Source organism: Sinohyriopsis cumingii, chromosome 18 (genome assembly GCF_028554795.1).
Source record: "Sinohyriopsis cumingii isolate HCF-2022 chromosome 18, ASM2855479v2, whole genome shotgun sequence".
NCBI classification, from domain to species: domain Eukaryota; kingdom Metazoa; phylum Mollusca; class Bivalvia; order Unionida; family Unionidae; genus Sinohyriopsis; species Sinohyriopsis cumingii.
The window spans coordinates 51,917,144-51,936,102 of record NC_142978.1 but is presented as its reverse complement, the minus strand read 5'-3'; the positions used below and the strand labels follow the sequence as shown (position 1 = coordinate 51,936,102).

Genomic DNA, 18,959 nt, shown 5'->3' with positions numbered 1-18,959 from the left:
GAAAGAAAAGGACAACAGAACTAATATTTCATATTTGCTGCACATGAAGTCTTCTTGCAATTACTAATAACACCCACTATACCATTATGTCAAAGTATCCAGATGTTATGGAAGGGTTTTTGACATAGCCTGTAACTGGGTATTTTTGGTGAGATCCAGTGTTTATAATTGTCTTTGGCTCAAGATAGGCATATAAATATCCAGGAATCTAGAATAAAAATTGATAAGCAAAACTTTGCAATAACATTTTACTTAGTCCTAGAGTACAGTACGTGTCCCAGCTTAGTCATTGTTTTAGTTCGAGAGTAAAGTATGTGTACCAGCTTAGTCATTTTCTTAGTCCTAGAGTACAGTATGTGTCCCAGTCTAGTCATTTTCTTATTCCTAGAGTACAATATGTCTCAGTCTAGTTAGTTTCTTAGTCCTAGAGTACAGTATGTGTCCCAGCCTAGTCATTTTTTTAGTCCTAGAGTACAATACGTCCAGTTTAGTCATTTTCTTAGTCTTAGAGTACAGTATGTGTCCCAGCCTAGTCATTTTCTCAGTCCTAGAGTAAAGTGTATGTCCCAGTCTGGTCATTTTCTTTACAAAACTTAATGATATACAGTAAATTAGTGACTGCAATGCAAATTGCATGCTTACTCATTCGATGTATATTTATTGAGGTCGTTCATGTCATTAATGTAGTGCATTTTATGAAGAAATGATTTCATGAAAATGGCGTATTTTGCACAATAAATCACTTTTTCATGAAGAAACATTTTCTTGAAGATTTGTCCTGCATGTAATTTCAAAATCTTAAGACTTTTCACCTAAAAGGTGTAAAAACCCACTGAACATGTCACAAATAAAGTATTTCCATGACAACACTTGCTCATGTGAGTTTCTCTTTCTTCGTTTGAAAAAATTACAAGTCATAAAGAGTGTAATAGTGGCTGCACATGTCATTCAGTGTGCAACACTTGAAGGCAATCCTCACTTGCCATCACCAAAAACCTGCCAACACTTTGGATTATCAACATTCACTGATGTTCAGTTATTGACTCTTTACATTTAGTATACTTAAACCCACATATAAGTCACCAAGACTGGAAAACTGAAGTAGGAGGGTAAGACGGATTTGATTCTACATCATGTAGGTAGGGTAAGATTTCATAACCATGTCAATGTTAAGGGTGGGATTAAAAACGTTAAAAGTTTGATAATAGGAATTTTTTTGTGAAAAAAATTTAGAAAGTGAAATTTTCATGAAGAATGCAACTTTTTTCACAAAAAACTTATTTTTCCTCATCAATAAAAAATTTTCCCTGAGAAATTTTTTTTGTGGAAAAAAAAGGACAATGTGCATAACAAAGTTTTTATCCCTGAAAATATGGCATCATTTTTATGAAAAAAGAAGCATGTTCCAAACATGTTTCCTAATTATTTTTTTTCTTTTCATAGTCTTCTAGAAGGTTGAGAATATTATGATATCCATCCACCTTTTAGTCTGTTAATAATTTTGTTCCTCATAATAACCCAAGTTCTTCACAATCTACAGTTATAAGATGTTGTGAATAGCTTGCACTTAGTTTAAGGAAAACAAACAGTCTTAAGGTCAATGGAGGTCAATGTCACAGAAGTCAATTCAAGTTTATGGCTTCTCAGTATGATAATACATTTTCTCCCTGAAAGGCACAGAAACTATTTTATAACAGTTACATACAACCCTGTTTAGACTACTGTAATACAGTATGGGGTAATTTAAATGATAAAGACATATCAATGCTTGCACATCTTCAAAAAAAGAGCATTTGGGCTAATATCAATCCAGAAAAAAACCAAGGAAAATTTAGCTGGTAGGTTAAAAATATTACCTATTAAAGACCGAATCTGTCTGAGAAAAGCCAAATTAATGGACAGAATATCTCATAATAGTGCTCCTAATATTTACAATCACTGTTCCAGTATAGGCTCCCTGGTAATACTCCCCACCTGCTATCCATGTCTCCCAAACAGTATAAAATTCCCAAACCAAATAAGGAGTTATTTAACAAAAGTTTCCAGTACTCTGGAACTCTGCTCTGGAATAGTATTCCAGTTGAGATTAGAAATGCCCACTCTATTTCCTTCTTCCAAACCCAATATATCCAGTGGCTTCAGAGATGCAGCTAAAATAAATAAATTCAATTCCATTGTATGAGGGCCTCAAGGTAGATTAGTTCTTAGCTAATTGTGTTACCCTCTTTAAATAAGGTCATTATTATTATTATTATTATTCTCTAATTTTGTACCTAGACTAATGAAACTTGCTGAGCTGATACATATTGCCTAGTACAACACTCATGACAAAAGTAGCTTCTGTGCCCACATTACACACTTTACCAACATTGCTTTTACTCTCTTATTTTTTTATAAGCTACATTCATTCTTGTAGAATCAAACTATATCATTATATGAATTTATATTAGTAATACACCCACACAAAAAACAAAGGAATGTCACAGTGACATTAATTTAATTGTTTGCATTCTTGGGTTCAGTTCTTGCATTTATCTCCTGTCAAATATTGGTCATGCCTGTCGACACTCAAATGTTACTCAAAGCCAAAGACTTTCGCGTAATTACATATGGCTTCCTGGTGTGAACAATGAATTTTTTTAAAAGAACATTGATCTTTAAAAGATAGGTCTCTGGCTTCTATAAATTATTTATATAAAAAAAGTAGGTCTTTTATCAAGTTATTATATTACCGGTACTTTGATGTAATAGAAAATAATGATTTATGTATTGTATGCTCTTTCACAGGGTTGTAACGATCAGCAAAAACATTTATTTTCTACATGATAATTAATGACTGCAGTGGCTGTTGGAAACCCTACAATGTTATAGATCTATAAGGAATTTTATTTGTTATACCATCTTTTGGCAGTCGAATAGCAGTACTTGCAGTATTGAATTCGGGGTGGGGTGGGGAGTGGGGTGGCTGAAGATTGTGACATTGTCAAGATGATCATTTAATGAATTTCCCCAATTACTCTTTCGCATGCTTTTATTATCCTGTTATCTAAAAAACAGAGGTTACCTATTGTTCTACCCCTAGTCTCACCCTCGATGTCTGTACTGAAAAAACCGTATACTGTACATACATTCAAATTCACTGAATGTCAGCCATTCTTTCTTCCTAGGTCCCCTAGGAAACAGCTTGGAGTCGGTTTCATTGCATATACCTACGTGAGAAAGCTTGCCAGTAGCTTCTCGTGGATTGGCGGTTCATCGTGGGGTTTTCCCGGGTTCTTACTCCACCAGTTATACTGGCCACCATGTATAGCCTATCTTGTGCTGAAAAATGGCATTAAACCCTACAACAAAAAACAACATTGCACACACCTAATGGGGAGATGGCTAAAGTTTTATTCATATATATATATATATATATATATATATATATATATATATATATATATATATATATATGTATATGTATATATATGCACATTAGTTGTCAATTACTGAAGAAGCTTTTTGTTTAAGTTCACGTTTTTGCACACTATATCTACATCTTATTGAAGGGATGCATCTTCATGAGTACAGAACCCTCATTAAAAGTGCTCACTGACACAGTTCCTATTACAGTTTGTGTTTTTAATTTATGTTTAAGGCTCACTTCATGGTAGAGTCTTCAAACCATGGGAGTATAAGCATCTGTGTTAGTACCACAACCTCACTACAAAAAGAATGTCACTTTGACCTTCACTGATGATTATACTGGCTTCAGTTAAATGTTTTAGTTTAGCCTATAACAAAATAGGTTTATCACATCTTGGTCATATTGCATAATAATAATAATAATAATGAGGACTTTGTATGGCGCCTAATCTTTAGAAGCTATAAGCGCTTTACAACATTAGACAACACCTATAAGATAAATAACATATAATAATATTATTGCAAAAACAAACACCATGAAATTAGAAAAACATTAAAAAAATTAAAAAAACATGCTGAGAATATTTCAGGTAGGAAACATTATTAGGTCTTTAAGTTTGTTCTTGCAGTCGAAATAAGTGAGTTTTGAGTAGAAAACCTGCTAGGATAATCATTAGCATCTTTTTTTTGTGGCACACACAACTTCACTTTGTTTAGCATGGTATCGTTTTAGTGCTCTATATTCCCCCACCCCAAGAAATACAAAGTTCGGAGTTACCCCTCACACCCATGTCGTATTTCACGAATGGATTGGCCCTAAACTCTCTTGCCTGGCACTTAATAAATGATATCCACACTAGTCATTATGACAATGTTTTCCACTTGGGTTGTCAATCCAATCATAATCCACTTAATCTGTTTTTTGTTCATGACATATTTATATAATATTCCAAGATAGTCTACAATTAGAGAACAAATTTGCTTTAATTATATAATCAGTAAGTGGAGTGTCGCAAAACAATTGTGAAAATGGTATTTATGATCTCACCGGTGTTAGACCAACCTTTCCTAGGTCAAAAATTGCCCAAGAAAATTTGCGAAATCAGATTAAATTGTTAGACACTACGAGAGAGTTTGCAAGATTATCCTTGATTATAACAACCACTTCCAGATTTGATTTTGATAGAGTAGCCGATAAGAAAAAAAACCAAACACAATATGATTTATAATTATACGAATATATCAGAATGGCTAAGGAGGCATTTAAGCACGATGGTGCTGCTTGGTCAACGTTCCAGATAGATCACGACGGTACTTTCATCTATGCTAAAATGAAAGACCAGCGGGCATGGATGATTATTGATGGTTTAGTTGATGATAAAAAGTATTAATTTAGAATTAAATTTATTGTCGAACACTAACGCGGGGATGGTCCGGCATGGATTATCAGGGGTAAACTCCACCCTGTTCAACAAGCCTGAGCATGTGACCTGCATATTGCTGTTGCAGATAAAAATTCTGCGTCGGGAATGCTTACGGGCAATGACAGGTTATATTATGAAAAATCATATCCTGTAACTGTGGCTGTTTAAGAACTTTGTCCACTAAAAGAGCCTAATATTAATACTCTTTTTGCCAATGCGAACCGGTACACTAAATTGTGTGGTTGAGTGCGTCACATAACATTTTATAAACAACCAATGAGGACATGAATTTACATAAACACGAGCAAAAAATAAACGAATGGGCAGTGTGTGTTAGCAAAAATGGAGCACGAATCGCAGTGTTGAAAAAAAATTCAAATTTCCGATAGTACTAAAAACAATCAAAGAAGATGTTTTGTACAATTCCTGTAACTATAAAACAAGAGGTACCCCTGTAGTGACAGTTGACCACAACGCCCATGCGTGGTCTGCAAGTGTAAAGAAAAATTCCGACGAGAAAAACTAGTAGATTTCAGAACTGTAATATCATTGAAAACATTTTATAATATTAGTAAAAATGAACCAGTTTCCATCTGGTTGTTATAGAGTGATCATGGATCCGTTGGCGATCATCCATTGGGATTGGGATCCAATTATTGGTTTGATCCGTTCGTGCTACCGTCTGGTATACTTTATCGCGAAGAACCTCTTCATAAGCAGATGAAACAAGTAGCACTAAAATACACAGACAAAGATGAATTGCTGAATAACTGTTTTACAATCTTATCTGTGGTTGCACGTATCACCCAGCAAAAAACTCTAGGCGTCCAACACCAACGGAATTTCTAGATAATATATCACGTTCATGTATTGAATCAAGACATGGTGGTCTTTGGGACACAAAATCCAATTCTGTTGATGTAATTATTGTTGATATGGTGGCATGTTACCCCTCACCATTTTCTTGGAGCTGGTGAATGTGAGCCGTATTTCTCAATATTTGGTCATCCAACATTCAAAATGATCCAAGTTTCAATAAACGGCACTCTGACAGCGGTGCATCTAATTGGATTTACCGAGATTGAATTATTTGAGTTTGCAAGCAAACATTCATCCAGTTATTGTTCCTTGGTTTGGTTGGCATTTTAATAAACCAGATCCGAAGATAGACCGTTGTGTAAACATTAGACGTGGTTGGGCTCCAATAGTGTTATTGAAATATATGCTTAATACGGGGATATTGACATCTGTAACAGTGAGTGAGACAATCATTTCATATAGGCCACAAAAGCGGGTCTGGTTGCCAGAGGATGATATCTGCCGAAAACTGATTGTCAAATTTACCCATGGTACATCATCTAAAAACAAGCGCTGCTGTATAAGGATCGAGCAGAACTTGATTGTATAATTGCAGATACAGCAGCAAAACATGTCCAAATGGAACGACGATCGGTAGCATCGTCAGCTACTAAGACGGCGATTCACCCATTTACTCATTTGAGATCTTCGATGCTTGTATATTCATCAATAAAATGTTTATCGATGATTAACCGATTTCCAAATGACGCTGTTATAGATGCCAGAGACTCATTTTATGTAAATAAATCAAGAATAAAGATCTTTTATATAATTTTCCAATGACGAACATTGTGATTCATTCCCATAGGGTCACTGGATAATAAAATAAAAAATGAGAAAATACGTAGTTATTCTAAATTTGCAGATTATACACATCTTGGTGTGTAGTACTGTAACGATACATTATCAAAACAGTCAATGCTGCCATCAGTAAAGTCATATTAAACGACATAAAATGGTTTATCTTAATGGTTCTGGCAGTTCTGGTAAAACAACGCACGCGTTAGAATTATTAGGAAATTTCGATATGGTGGTGTTAACCCAAACTCATCGATTTGCATGGAAAATGAAACAGAAAGGTGTTAGCGCCACAAAAATTGCGAACAAAAATATATAAGTTTGTGAGCATTTCTAGTGGGCAGCGCATGGACTATGATATTGCTGTGTCTCTATTGAGTTGGCCCTCCCCAGTGGATATTAAAAGACCAGCGAGATCTTGCTAACCAGGCTTATATACAAGGTTCGGTTCGGCTTTTGGAAATTAAGATCTTAGCATTTTGCCAAGACCCGGATTGTTGAATAGGGTCCTTGGCGGGCGCAGTTTGGTAGTCCCCACAAAAAAGGTCTGGTCACCAACTGCTACTAAAATCCTGACTTCTGTCATGGTATGTAATGTGTCCTAAGCCTTACCCGGTCTCTGGTGGATCCATATTCTTGACTTCTTGCATAGCATCTTGTTTCATAGAGCATTTTAGCCAAAGGTTTCTGACAACCAGTACTATGAAAAATGGGACTTTTGACTCATTAACTACCTATGCGTCCCCAGCCACTATTCCCGCTTCTAACCCCGTTACTAGAGCACATTTTAAGCCAAAGCTACCTTGATTTGGGGCTACGTTTGTTTCTTTTTACCGCCTTTAATCATGTTTTCGACAAACTAGTACCTCAGCACCAAAAAACCAAACACAAGCACCAAACATGAACACCGAAACTAAAAGCAAACACTGATTCCTAAACAAAATATAGACACCAAAAACAAAATTCAAACACAAGCATCGATGTCAGGGTGACGTTGACTCAGGCGATCGATGTAGATGCAACTGTCCGTGTCAAAATACACGATCTCCTAACCGTTATAACCTTTCGTACAATTTTAAGCGAGCATGAGCTGTCACGTAATCCGCAGTAATGACATTTTTAAATTCGTCAGCCTGTACAAAGTCCAGTTAGTCTTCTTAATTTTCAAAGTTCAAGTTCTCACGAAAAACGGCTACGTGTTTCATGTATTTAGTTTTGTCGTTAATCATCTGAAAGTAGGGGGAAGGTTCTGTCAAATACTCCATTTTAGGTAAACACGGTTGTTGTGCCATCTTTTGCCTACAAATAATTCAACATCACTTTGGCGAACGAACGCCTTTCTTCGTTTTTCTCAATGTGGTCTAAAGTGGTGCCTTCCCGTACCAAGTACTTCTCATTGAATTTATATTAGTCTTCGGGAGTGTGGCACCAGTAAGGATAGCCGCTGAATTCTTGTTTCAGTGTCAAAAAGGCATTTACGTAGTCTGCAAAAATGCCTTTCTGAGTCCCGTCGCCCTTGTGGTTCTATTCTGTCTTGGGAAATTGTAGATTTCGTATACTTCTAACAAGTGGTATCCCAGGTCTAGAGATGTGAACAATTTCACGCTGACCCACGCCCCTGTCAGGGCGCGTTCTTCCTGGGTGTGATGGCAAGTTTTGTCTTGGTTGCACGTTTTGGCACAAGTACGACACAAGATAAACATTAGTTTATCTTTTGCAATGGTGAGGTAATACGGGATGGTACAAGTTCGTGGGAGGCAAGACTTTACATTTAATTAATCCTTCGTATTGTTGAATGTTGTTAAGGTCGATGTGTTCCGTCAGCAAGTGCGGGTGCCCTGCGTGAAAGTGACAATATTTCCACACATAAGGATACAGTGAACACACGTCCAGGTATCTGATTTCTTCTCCTTTCTCCTCGTCGCCATGGTAGAGCAAACAGGTGACATGCATCCGTCCTCCATACAAACTTTCCCGCGGGTTCAGAGGATCCACCACCTTGTATCTTTCCACGATACGTTTAAACTTGATGTCGGTTTTCAAGCAGTGATCGTACTGTGTTCCCACATTTCCACAACTTCATACTTGCTATTCTAACTTTAAGCGCTGCTGACAAGTAGCCTCGTATAAGTCTTCCATGGTACGTTGTAAAAATTGATATTTAGTGTACCGTTGATGGTAATAGGTCAGACATTCGTGAAATAAAGAACCGTTAAACTCGTACATGACCTTGGGGTTTTCTAAGTCCCAGCCATCCACTGAATAAGTTCCAATGGTTTTGACACCTCCTCCATTTCACGCGTGTTGGATCCATTTGTCTTCCTTGTCACACAAGTATTGTAGCCAACGTAAAGCTTTGACCGAATATTGACATTTCACAAAGTTTGTCGTCTGAGGGCGAATGACGCACAGCGTGTTTTCGGGTATGAATCGTTGGTGGTACAGTAAGGAACATGCTTTGGAAATGATGCAGGCCCTCCATGCTCCATGAATAATTTTCAAAATTTTCCACAGCAACGCCGTGAAATGTCCACATCCTGAAAGTCGAGGGGTTCTGAGGCGTAAGATTGGTTCCAAGCGTAGAAAGCTTCTTGCTGTTCTGTGCGCATGTTGTCGGGTCGTAGTAGTGTGCCTCAGGACAATGGGGTAGAACGGCATGCTGATTGGCTTCGGTATTGAAAGAGTGCGAAAATAACCTTTGGCCATTTCTGCCCTTCCAAATGTTTATGGCATTCGACTTAAAGTCAAGGCCAAGTAATTTATCGAATCTTTATACTGCCCTTGTCCCAGTTGCATGGACACAAGTTTGGATCCCTTCAAGGTGACTTAGGGTGTTTGGTACATTGTTCCGTATAGTATTTCAGAAGAAATTGAACATCGTATCCCGAGAAATTGTGAGTCATCAACATGGCATTGATATGGCGATCTCCGTAATATTCTATGTCCTCTTGGTTCCACATCTTGTCGATGTGGTCTAAGATCCATTGAAAAAAATCGGTCAGCCTATTCGGTCCCTGATATATTTTTTTTTACGTCCTCCAGGAAAATTGCTACAGTGGGGGAATGACAAAAGATCGGTTCTTTGATGCACTTCTCGCACACTCACTCAGAAATTAGGAATGTGAATGTCGGTCTCTTTCATGCATTCGAAATAGAAAAAAATCAAATTGCCTTTCTTCTGATCATCTTCCTCCGCCTTCTGCTCCTCCTGTTGGGGTTGATATTTTTTAGTGTAGCATTCGTGTTCCAAGTCCACGATTTGGTGACATAGGTGTACCTTGGCACCATATTGACATGTATGACTTGTCCACAAGCAGAACAACATTTCAGGAGTTGAAGAGCACTTTTCTGCTGTGAACCTTGCGCCTGTTGTTGATAACAGGTTGGGCGGACAAAAGTACTCTGACAAGCTGAGCAATAAACTCGTTTTTGTCCTTCGTCAAGGGAGGGTTTAAAGTTCAAACATCCTTTACGTTTCGACCTGCAATGCTTATGTTGCTCCCGATTGTTATAACCATAGTCACAATTCTGACAATAATAACATTATCACAGGAATGCATTGATACTGCTAATGGCATCAAAATGTTCATTCTCGGCTTCTTCTTCCTGTCGTTTAATTATTTCCTCTTCTTCTCACTGTTGCTACTGAATGAGAAAGGCTTGTTCTGCTTCTTTCTGATGTTGCAAAGTTTTCTCTAATTCTTCTTTCTGCATCTGTTTAAAATCCTCGATGTACGCCAAGGAAGGAGAAGGCGGCGAAGGTGCTGACACCGGAAGAAATTCTTATGAAGAAGAGAGAAAATGCACTAAATCCCATTTAAATCATTCTCTTCTGGAAGTAAGACTTTGTTTGCTTTGGTAGCCGCTGCTATACCATCACTCCTCGTCTCCACAGCCTGTGCACCTCACTTCATCGTCTTCTTTGTTTCCGTCATGTTCTAACTCTGTCGCGTTGATTCACTGCGCTCAGACACTAGCGCACCTATATAGGAATGTGACGTCACAGGTAACTCTCTTCGGATTGGAAGACAGACTCCGCAGCTCGTGTTAGGATTGGTGAAAGAACTCAATCCGTTTCGATTCGCTCTTCCACTATAAAAAACAGCGGATCGCTTCATTCCATTCACCTGTTCTCGTCACAAGATGTGGACTAACGTAGAATCGTCTACCCTCTATCGCCGAAGCTGTTCAATCCAGACTATCTTATGTATGTCAAATCATCATGGGCAATTACCCAGATCACAGAGATGGCCCTTTGGAAACGAAGGATCTATGTGGAGAGACAATGCTGTCTGAAGAGAGTCATATTCTACGGCCCAGAGATCAGACGAAGTTTGAGGAAGAGAAGAAGATCCGTGCGATGCCCTCTATGTTAACTGAATGGTGTTAACAAAAAACAAAACAAACAAAAACCTAAAAAAAAAAAAAAAACCAACAACAACAAAAAAACACCACAAAAGCCTTTTTCAGGGCCACTCCAGTGCCTCGAAAAGATATATATTCTACATTACTGTGACATCACCCTATTTAATTCCTACTGTCTCTATACAGTCCCAATCCTTTTGTACATTTTGTCCATATAGTACAAAGACCCTGTTTGTAGTTCTAATTCCCATTGTCTGTATAATTCTTGTCCGTATAGTACAAACCCCCCTCCCCCAATTTAACAGAGATGTCTACATGTCCGTATAGTATCCCCACTCACTACTACCAGACCATGTGCTTGTTACTGACTTACCTCTTGTCTCATGTATGAGAGAAAGAATGTTTGTGAGGGAATATCACTAGCATTGTTTTCTTGCTTTGATCTTTATCGTTGCTTATGCAAGGGAGAGAAGAATTACTGCTTTGTTTACTTGCTCTTACATTTCTCTGGAGTCATGCAAGGTAGATGAGATGTCCAACGTTGCTTACGTATGATTTAATTTTCTCTGTACATGATCACTGAAGACAAGATCTCCAGCATGGTTTACTTTTTCGTGACCGTTCTATGTGCTCGTGCAAAGAGGCAAACATCTCCATTATTATTTACCTTCTTTTGAAGTTTCCCTACACTTATTCATCGAAGACCAGATCTCCAGCTTTGTTAATTAATTCATGCATGTGCACTAACTGTAGTACTTCGGACTTGTGACAAAACTTTGTAGGACTATTTGAGGTTTAAGTCACAGTACTTGTTCTACTGCATTTTCACTTTGTATTCAAGGGAAATAAAATATTTATTGAATCTTACTAAACTTGTTGGTTTTCGCTCTTTTATTTTACTTAGTTTAAAAACATATGGTCTCGTCCGACAAAGTTGTCCAGGTTAACCCAGTTCTTTATCGTTAATCAGAAAACTTCAAATTTGTTTTTTAAATTGAAATTCACTTTCTTTTAGAATTTTCTTAGTAGCTGGTATTTTACTTGCAAAGAGTTGAGAAATCTTAGTAAAACAAGCAATCTTTCACAATATCATCTAAAATGAAGAACTTTATTATAAGTCCTACCCAGTAAGGGTTAGAGTCCTTCAAAAGGGACGAGTTGCTTGAGCTTGGCAGACAATAGGATCTTTCTGAAACAAAGGCTTCTTTACGGAATATTTTGGTTCATTATTAGGAAGAAAATTATTTTCTTGATAAAGGTGTTTTGGGTTTGGGTAAACATATATATATATATATATATATATATATATATATATATATATATATATATATATATATATATATATTGTACAGAACAATAAACTTTCATGAATATGAATGACAGTTAAACAACCAACCGGAATCAGAGTTAAGATAGTTTCACCTTTAAAAGGATGTAATGCAAATGCAGAGAGAAGAGACAGACATCCCAAATCAGATAAAGGCAATATAGTTGCAGAAGGAGGAAAGGGAAATCGAAATCCAAATTAATTTGCAGAAAGAGGAAACAAAAAGTGAAATGTACATGCGAAACGAAGAAAGACGGCTCCAACAGCAGAAGGCGGAAAGAGAAAATACAATGTAAATGCATTTTCAGAACGAGCAAAGGAGGAGAGAAAGAGAAAGAGAAGAGGCAAATGCAAATGCAAAGAAAGAAAGAAGAATAAGAAATGCAAATGCAAAAAGGGAAAAGCCATTTCAGTTAAAAGAATTAGAACTGGCAGACTGAAGGCACACTTCTCATTAACACACAAGTTCAATTTTTGATGTCATACTTTTAGGTTAGTTCCAACGTTTAGAGAAAGAGGGAGATTCATTTTTTCCTCAGTTTAAGGAGATTGCTGAAATTTGAAATGACCAGAGAGCGTCTGACTTTATTATTACTGTCTTTTGAATGGGTATATGTAGCTTCATCAGTCTTCTTGCGATTCTGAAGCGATAAAAGACGCGTGACAAAAGTCTAATCGACGCTTGCACTTCTTGTGTTAATTTATAGTACAGGTAAGGTGATTTCGTGTTGTCAGAGATTTCATCGTATTTTATTGATAAAACGTCTAACTCCTGTGATTTTGGCAACTGTGCACAGTGAGTAATGAGGTACTGATGCTGATCCGGAAGTGAAATAAGTGACCGATTGCACGTTCTCAAAAAAGAAGTAAAAAATATTTTAAAAAATCGAAAACAAAAAAATTCAGGATGACCTATGACGATAACTCCCCCTGAGATGTCTTTCAGTGTACTTTAGATTAACATATAATTTATTGGGATTTGGACATGGTGGAAATTTCAGTATTGATAAACAAATGTAGAGACGATAGTATATATAGGAAAAATAATTCTAATCTGAGTCCATGGACTTTATAATGGATAATACTGATTCTTTATGATTCCTACTGCGTTATGTGTAAATATGTTCGTCCATGATGAATGGATGCGTGTAGGCTCTAGAAATGGAAAAAAGATACAGCGTTTACACTTCGTGTGTATACATTGTGTGCACATGAGTCTGACGTGTTCATTTATAGTACCGATAACTTGATTTCATGTTGTCAGAGATTTCGCCGTACTTTATTGATAAAACGTCAGACTTCCGCGTTGCGTGAGACAGTAACGGGTCACTTTTTACGTACAGCTTATTATTATCCTTATTTATGAATACATGACCCCATCTGTCAGTTTGACGTAAAACTGCCCACTAAATAAAATGATTAAAAGTTCAATATCGATTTTAATCAGTGATGTATTGAGGACACGTGACAGTACCCGGTCGCGCAAATACGGGTCAAGCAGCAATTCGTGGAAGTGTGTTATCTGATTCTACTTCATTCGGTTGAACGTACTTTCGTTTTCATCTTAATGAATACTCAGGCGGCTGACACAAGATAAAGGGGGAACACCCCCTCCCCAAAACCAATTAACAGCCCGAAGAAGAAAAAAAGAAAATCATACTAAACGACAAAGATTCATTTGGGCCGTTCTGAGACAAGGTAAGTAACTTCCTAGTCCGAATTTCTGTTGACCCTTCCTACCCCATTTTTGATATTTGGATCCTAACACAATTGTCCAAATATCAAAATGTGGTGGGAAAGGTCATAGAAAACTCGGACTAGAGTAAAAATGTTACTAACTGTCATACGTGTTATATATGCGCATTGTTTAATCTTAAAATGAAATATCAGTTGTTGTTTTAAAAGTTAATATTAATTTTGTTTAACCGGAGTCAATTCAGTCCTAATTATTGAATGCTCTGCACCTTATCTGTCATCAAGAAACTTCCAGACGAAAATTATTTATCGCTATGGACTCTTTATAATGGTGGCCCTCGGATGCGGGAGGTCGTGGGTTCGAACCCCGGCCAAGTCATGTCAAAGACTTATAAAATGGCACTAACAGCTGCCTCGCTAGGTGCTCAGCTGATTAAGAGGTTACTGTTCGGACTGATCAGCTTGGTGACGGGATAATGTTACTGGGTGGGACATGGTGCTACATGTCTGCAGCATGATGCTCCAGTGCTAGACATCACTAGCATAAACTGCCACACTGCAGACAGTGTAGCGACATCACTAAATATTTTGTAAAGCTATGTTAAAAATCCAAAGCAAAGACACATACGCACACACACATACTATTGGTCAGGTACTAAACTGGGTCAAGAAATGAGCATGTCGAGTCTAATCATCACAGTATAGGGTAATGCGAGAAAAAAATTAAACATACGTAGCTTCCATTGTGAAATCAATATATAGCATAGGACGTTCAGTGCAGATTGTAATTGGATCACACCTGTAGGTTGATCTCATCCAGAAATGTCTACATACTTCAGCATCGATTTTTGCTGTAGGTACTTCTTGTGTCACGTAAATCATAACCTTCAAAAGGAATATGGATGTATGAGGATCCAGATAAAGTGAATGTCGAATCAAATTTTAAAAAATTACACCATTACTGAAATAACAGAGGCATACAGTACATGACTTGTATGACTTTTACTTTAGAAACTTCCAAGCACTCTCTTCCATACCTGACCCTTGGTCAAATGCTGCTATTTCTTTCCAAGAAGTAACTTGGTCTTAATCTATAGTTCGTTTTACTCCTGATATATTTTTCTGCACATCAAGCCATTGTTAACTTTTCTGTGTTGCACTAAACTGAAGTTACATGTTAAAATCATTCATGCATGACATTTTTTTGGCAATTTTAGCTACATTTCAAGACACTGATATGGAAATTCAGTTATAAACAATGCTGTGTGGAACAAACTGTAGTAGATTTTACATACCATAATATGGCGTTTCTGAACTATGCCAAGGTTTTAGTCAGTATGTGAGTGGCTTTTCACAATAGAGTGAGAAGAAACTGACTTAATGTATAAATTTGACAACATTATTTTGCTTGGCGTTTTGAGATGATCAGGCCAAAGTGAAGGCTTTGCTGAGGAAATTGTACCTAATGTGGACAACCATGAATTCTGCCATCAGTTAAGGTTTGGGAAAATTGTTTATACCAATTGTTGTTATCAGAGTTTGTGTTTTGTTCAGGAAAGCTTGGGGACTAAACAGATACTTATAATAGTATTTGCACATTCTTCCATCCCGTGACTGATTTTTAAAATGAACATATTAAGGACATAAAAAAATGCATGAAAATTAGTCATTTCATTCATAAATTTATATTTTCTAACATTACTGTCACCAGGGGATCTTAAACACTGTCAGCTTGTTTAAACTAAACAGAAGTTCTCAGTGTAACAAGTAGACATACCGATCACTGTCTTTTTCTGGTTTCTGGAATAGTCCATATCAGTAAAAGCTGTTTGCATCCAGTATTTGCAATATCTAGTTTTAATATGTCTAAAACAGGTTGAACAAATACTGAAAAATAAAACTTTTGTATATATATGTTCAAAGAGATTAACTACAAATTGTATGGAATTACTGATATAATTAAAGATGGTGAAATACATCACATCTGTTGCTTGAAAACACAGACTTGCCCATGCAAATATGGTGACCATATTACTAAAGAAACTCCTGTTTGATTTGAAAAGACAACAAGTTTATAGTATTTGGGAACCCTGGTGACAGTCAGGTTAGAAATTATAAACTGATGAATATAATGACTAAAGTTTATGCCTCTTTAGTAACTCTGATGCCGTTTGTTTTTGAAGTAGGTAGTCAGGTACAAAAAAAATGGGAAAGTGTGCAAATACTGTAGTGTTCTAAGATATATTAGTAACTTAGTGTTCTAAGATATATTAGTAACTTAGTATTCAAAGATATATTAGTAACTTAGTGTTCTAAGATATATTAGTAACTTAGTGCTATAAGATATATTAGTAACTTAGTGTTCTAAGATATATTAATAACTTAGTGTTCTAAGATATATTAGTAACTTAGTGCTATAAGATATATTAGTAACTTAGTGTTCTAAGATATATTAATAACTTAGTGTTCTAAGATATATTAGTAAGTTAGTGCTCTAAGATATATTAATAACTTAGTGTTCTAAGATATATTAGTAACTTAGTGATCTATTAGTAACTTAGTGTTCTAAGATATATTAGTAACTTAGTGTTCTAACATATATTAGTAACTTAGTGCTCTAAGATATATTAGTAACTTAGTGTTTTAAGATATATTAATAACTTTAATAGTGCTGTAAGATATATTATTAACTTAGTGTTCAAAGATATATTATTAACTTAGTGCTCTAAGATATATTAGTAACTTAGTGTTTTAAGATATATTAATAACTTTAATAGTGCTGTAAGATATATTAGTAACTTAGTGTTCAAAGATATATTAGTAACTTAGTGTTCTAAGTTATATTATTAACTTATTGCTCTAAGATATATTAGTAACTTAGTGCTCTAAGATATATGAGTAACTAAGTGTTCTAAGATATATTGGTAACTTAATGTTTCTAAGATATATTAGTAACTTAGAAAGTGTTCGAGAGACTTCAAACCTATTTAGTACATGCATTTTCCCTAGTACTGTCCAAGGATGTGTTCATTCCATCGCCAAGGTTATAGTAGACAGTGCTAACAAATTTGTCAAATGACTTGATCATGACCACAGTCAAGAAATTGTGTCTTTTTTCAAGGCTGTCATTGGTATTCCTCATGTTGCAGGGGTGATTGATGGTACCCATATGAAATTAATAAATTTTGTGGATGGAGAAAGAGACTAATTAACAGAATACGTTTTCCATCAGCACAACTACAGTCTTGTTGTAGATGACAGGTTGCTTATAATGGATGTGTTGCTTGGATGGCCTGGATCGTCACCTGATGCAGAAATTACCTTTTGCATGAGAGAAACAAAAAAATTGAAATCTTGAGGTGCGTGTTTCTAGTCAAAGATAATGCTTATACTCTAAAGACATGGCTACAAACACCTTTCCGGAACAATGCCCACTTGACCACTCAGCAATGGAGATACATTAGAGCCATATCATTAATCAGGCAAACCGAAGAACTGATTTAGGTGTTTGAATGCATTTCACTGTACTAATGTTGAAAAGATTTGAAATCCTGTAATGGCAGCATGACTTGAGTACTACATAACTTGTGTATTTTAGCAGATGATGATAGTCATATTTTCATTAACATTCTGTGGAATGAGCGAACAAATCACTTTAGAGAACAATTATCTTAATTCATTTTCATCTTTAATTCTATCCTGGCATGGTAAAGACTGTAAATGTAATATCTGTAAATAATACCCCCTCCCAATTGCCATGATGATGACAGCAAATGGTTATGTTAGCATTGTTTGTTTTTCTGTCCTTATGATGGGCCCCAAGTGGCCGAGTGGTCTAAAGTGCTCTTCGTTACGGATCACTGCCATCTCACCTCTGTCTGCGGCAGTTCGAGTCTCAGATTCAGCCAGTCTGGGTATGTGAGAAAGCTTGCCAGTAGCTTCTCGTGGGTCAGTGGTTCTTTCCGTGGGTTTCCCTGGTTCTTCCTCCACCATTTATGCTGGCCGCCATGTATAGCCTATGGTGTGCTGAAAAATGGCGTTAAAACCCACAACATCAACATCATCTGTCCTTATGTAATATCAAGCATCCTAGTGTTTGTTCTTTTACATTTAACTAAGGCATAAGCAGGATCACGGCATCACTTCAGTCCTTCTGCATTTAATTTAAATTAAAATCATTACCAAATAATTTTATTGTTTTTTGGGGGTTGAAATTATCCTAAATTGTGTTTCTAATGTATCCAGATACTAAGATTTTAATGCTGACTTTTCAACTGCTTTGCTTGCTCATGTTTCAAGTTATTAGTTATATGTTTTGTCCAGTTGTATCTATGTATAATGCTGTGTTTGTGTCGTGCATGTTGTAATGACTAATTTCTTTTATGTAATGTCGGTAAAATTAATATCATTAGAGCTTATGTTGAATTGTTGTTTTAAATCAACCTGACATTAAATAATAATATGCAGGCGGATGTTGAAAGGAGTCAGAAATGTGCTGGTTGAAAATATTACATTCTTTCCAGGTGCTGCTGGTACTGCGAAAAGTTAATTTTGTGGCATGAACTGGGTTTTATATTTCAAGAGGACAGTTGAAATCTGGACCTTTAAGGAATGGGACCTTGTATATAATATTCCATACAATATTTCATTTATTTCACCTGTCAAGATTTTTTTTCGTTTTCTTCCCTCATCTATAATATATCAGTGTCATAAGAATGAATTTGTCTTGGTGGTCATGATTTTGGGCGGGTGGGAAGGGGAGACATGTTTTTTCCATAGAAAACAATTCTTTTCTTCCTGTATGTCGCTTAATTTCAGATATGGTTACATCAGTTGTCATTAAGTTTAATTGATAATTCAGTTGGAGAGGTATGTGTATTAATTGACACAAGCAAAAGTTGGTTGCACCTACCTTCATTGGCCTAAATGTCCAGAATTAAAAAATGTTAGTTAGTTTAATTCACATAAATGTTTACAAAATCAGTATATGTGTAAATTAATGTGCATATGACTGTCAGTAATCCAGAAACTTTCATCTCCAATAAAATTAGACATTTCCACAAAGAATGTTGAGTAGGGTTTCT

At 36.3% G+C, this 18,959-nt stretch overlaps 1 protein-coding gene across 1 annotated transcript in view; it reads left to right on the top strand.

Moving 5' to 3' along the window:
• Positions 1 to 13,710: 13,710 nt before the first annotated feature.
• The window catches only part of LOC149776642 (uncharacterized), a 50,241-nt gene continuing 44,992 nt past the window's right edge, over positions 13,711 to 18,959 (top strand). Inside the window, exon 1 of the mRNA XM_089941153.1 lies at positions 13,711 to 13,878. The gene's annotated coding sequence lies outside the window, so the exon portion shown is untranslated. The remainder of the gene's footprint in view (positions 13,879 to 18,959) is intronic.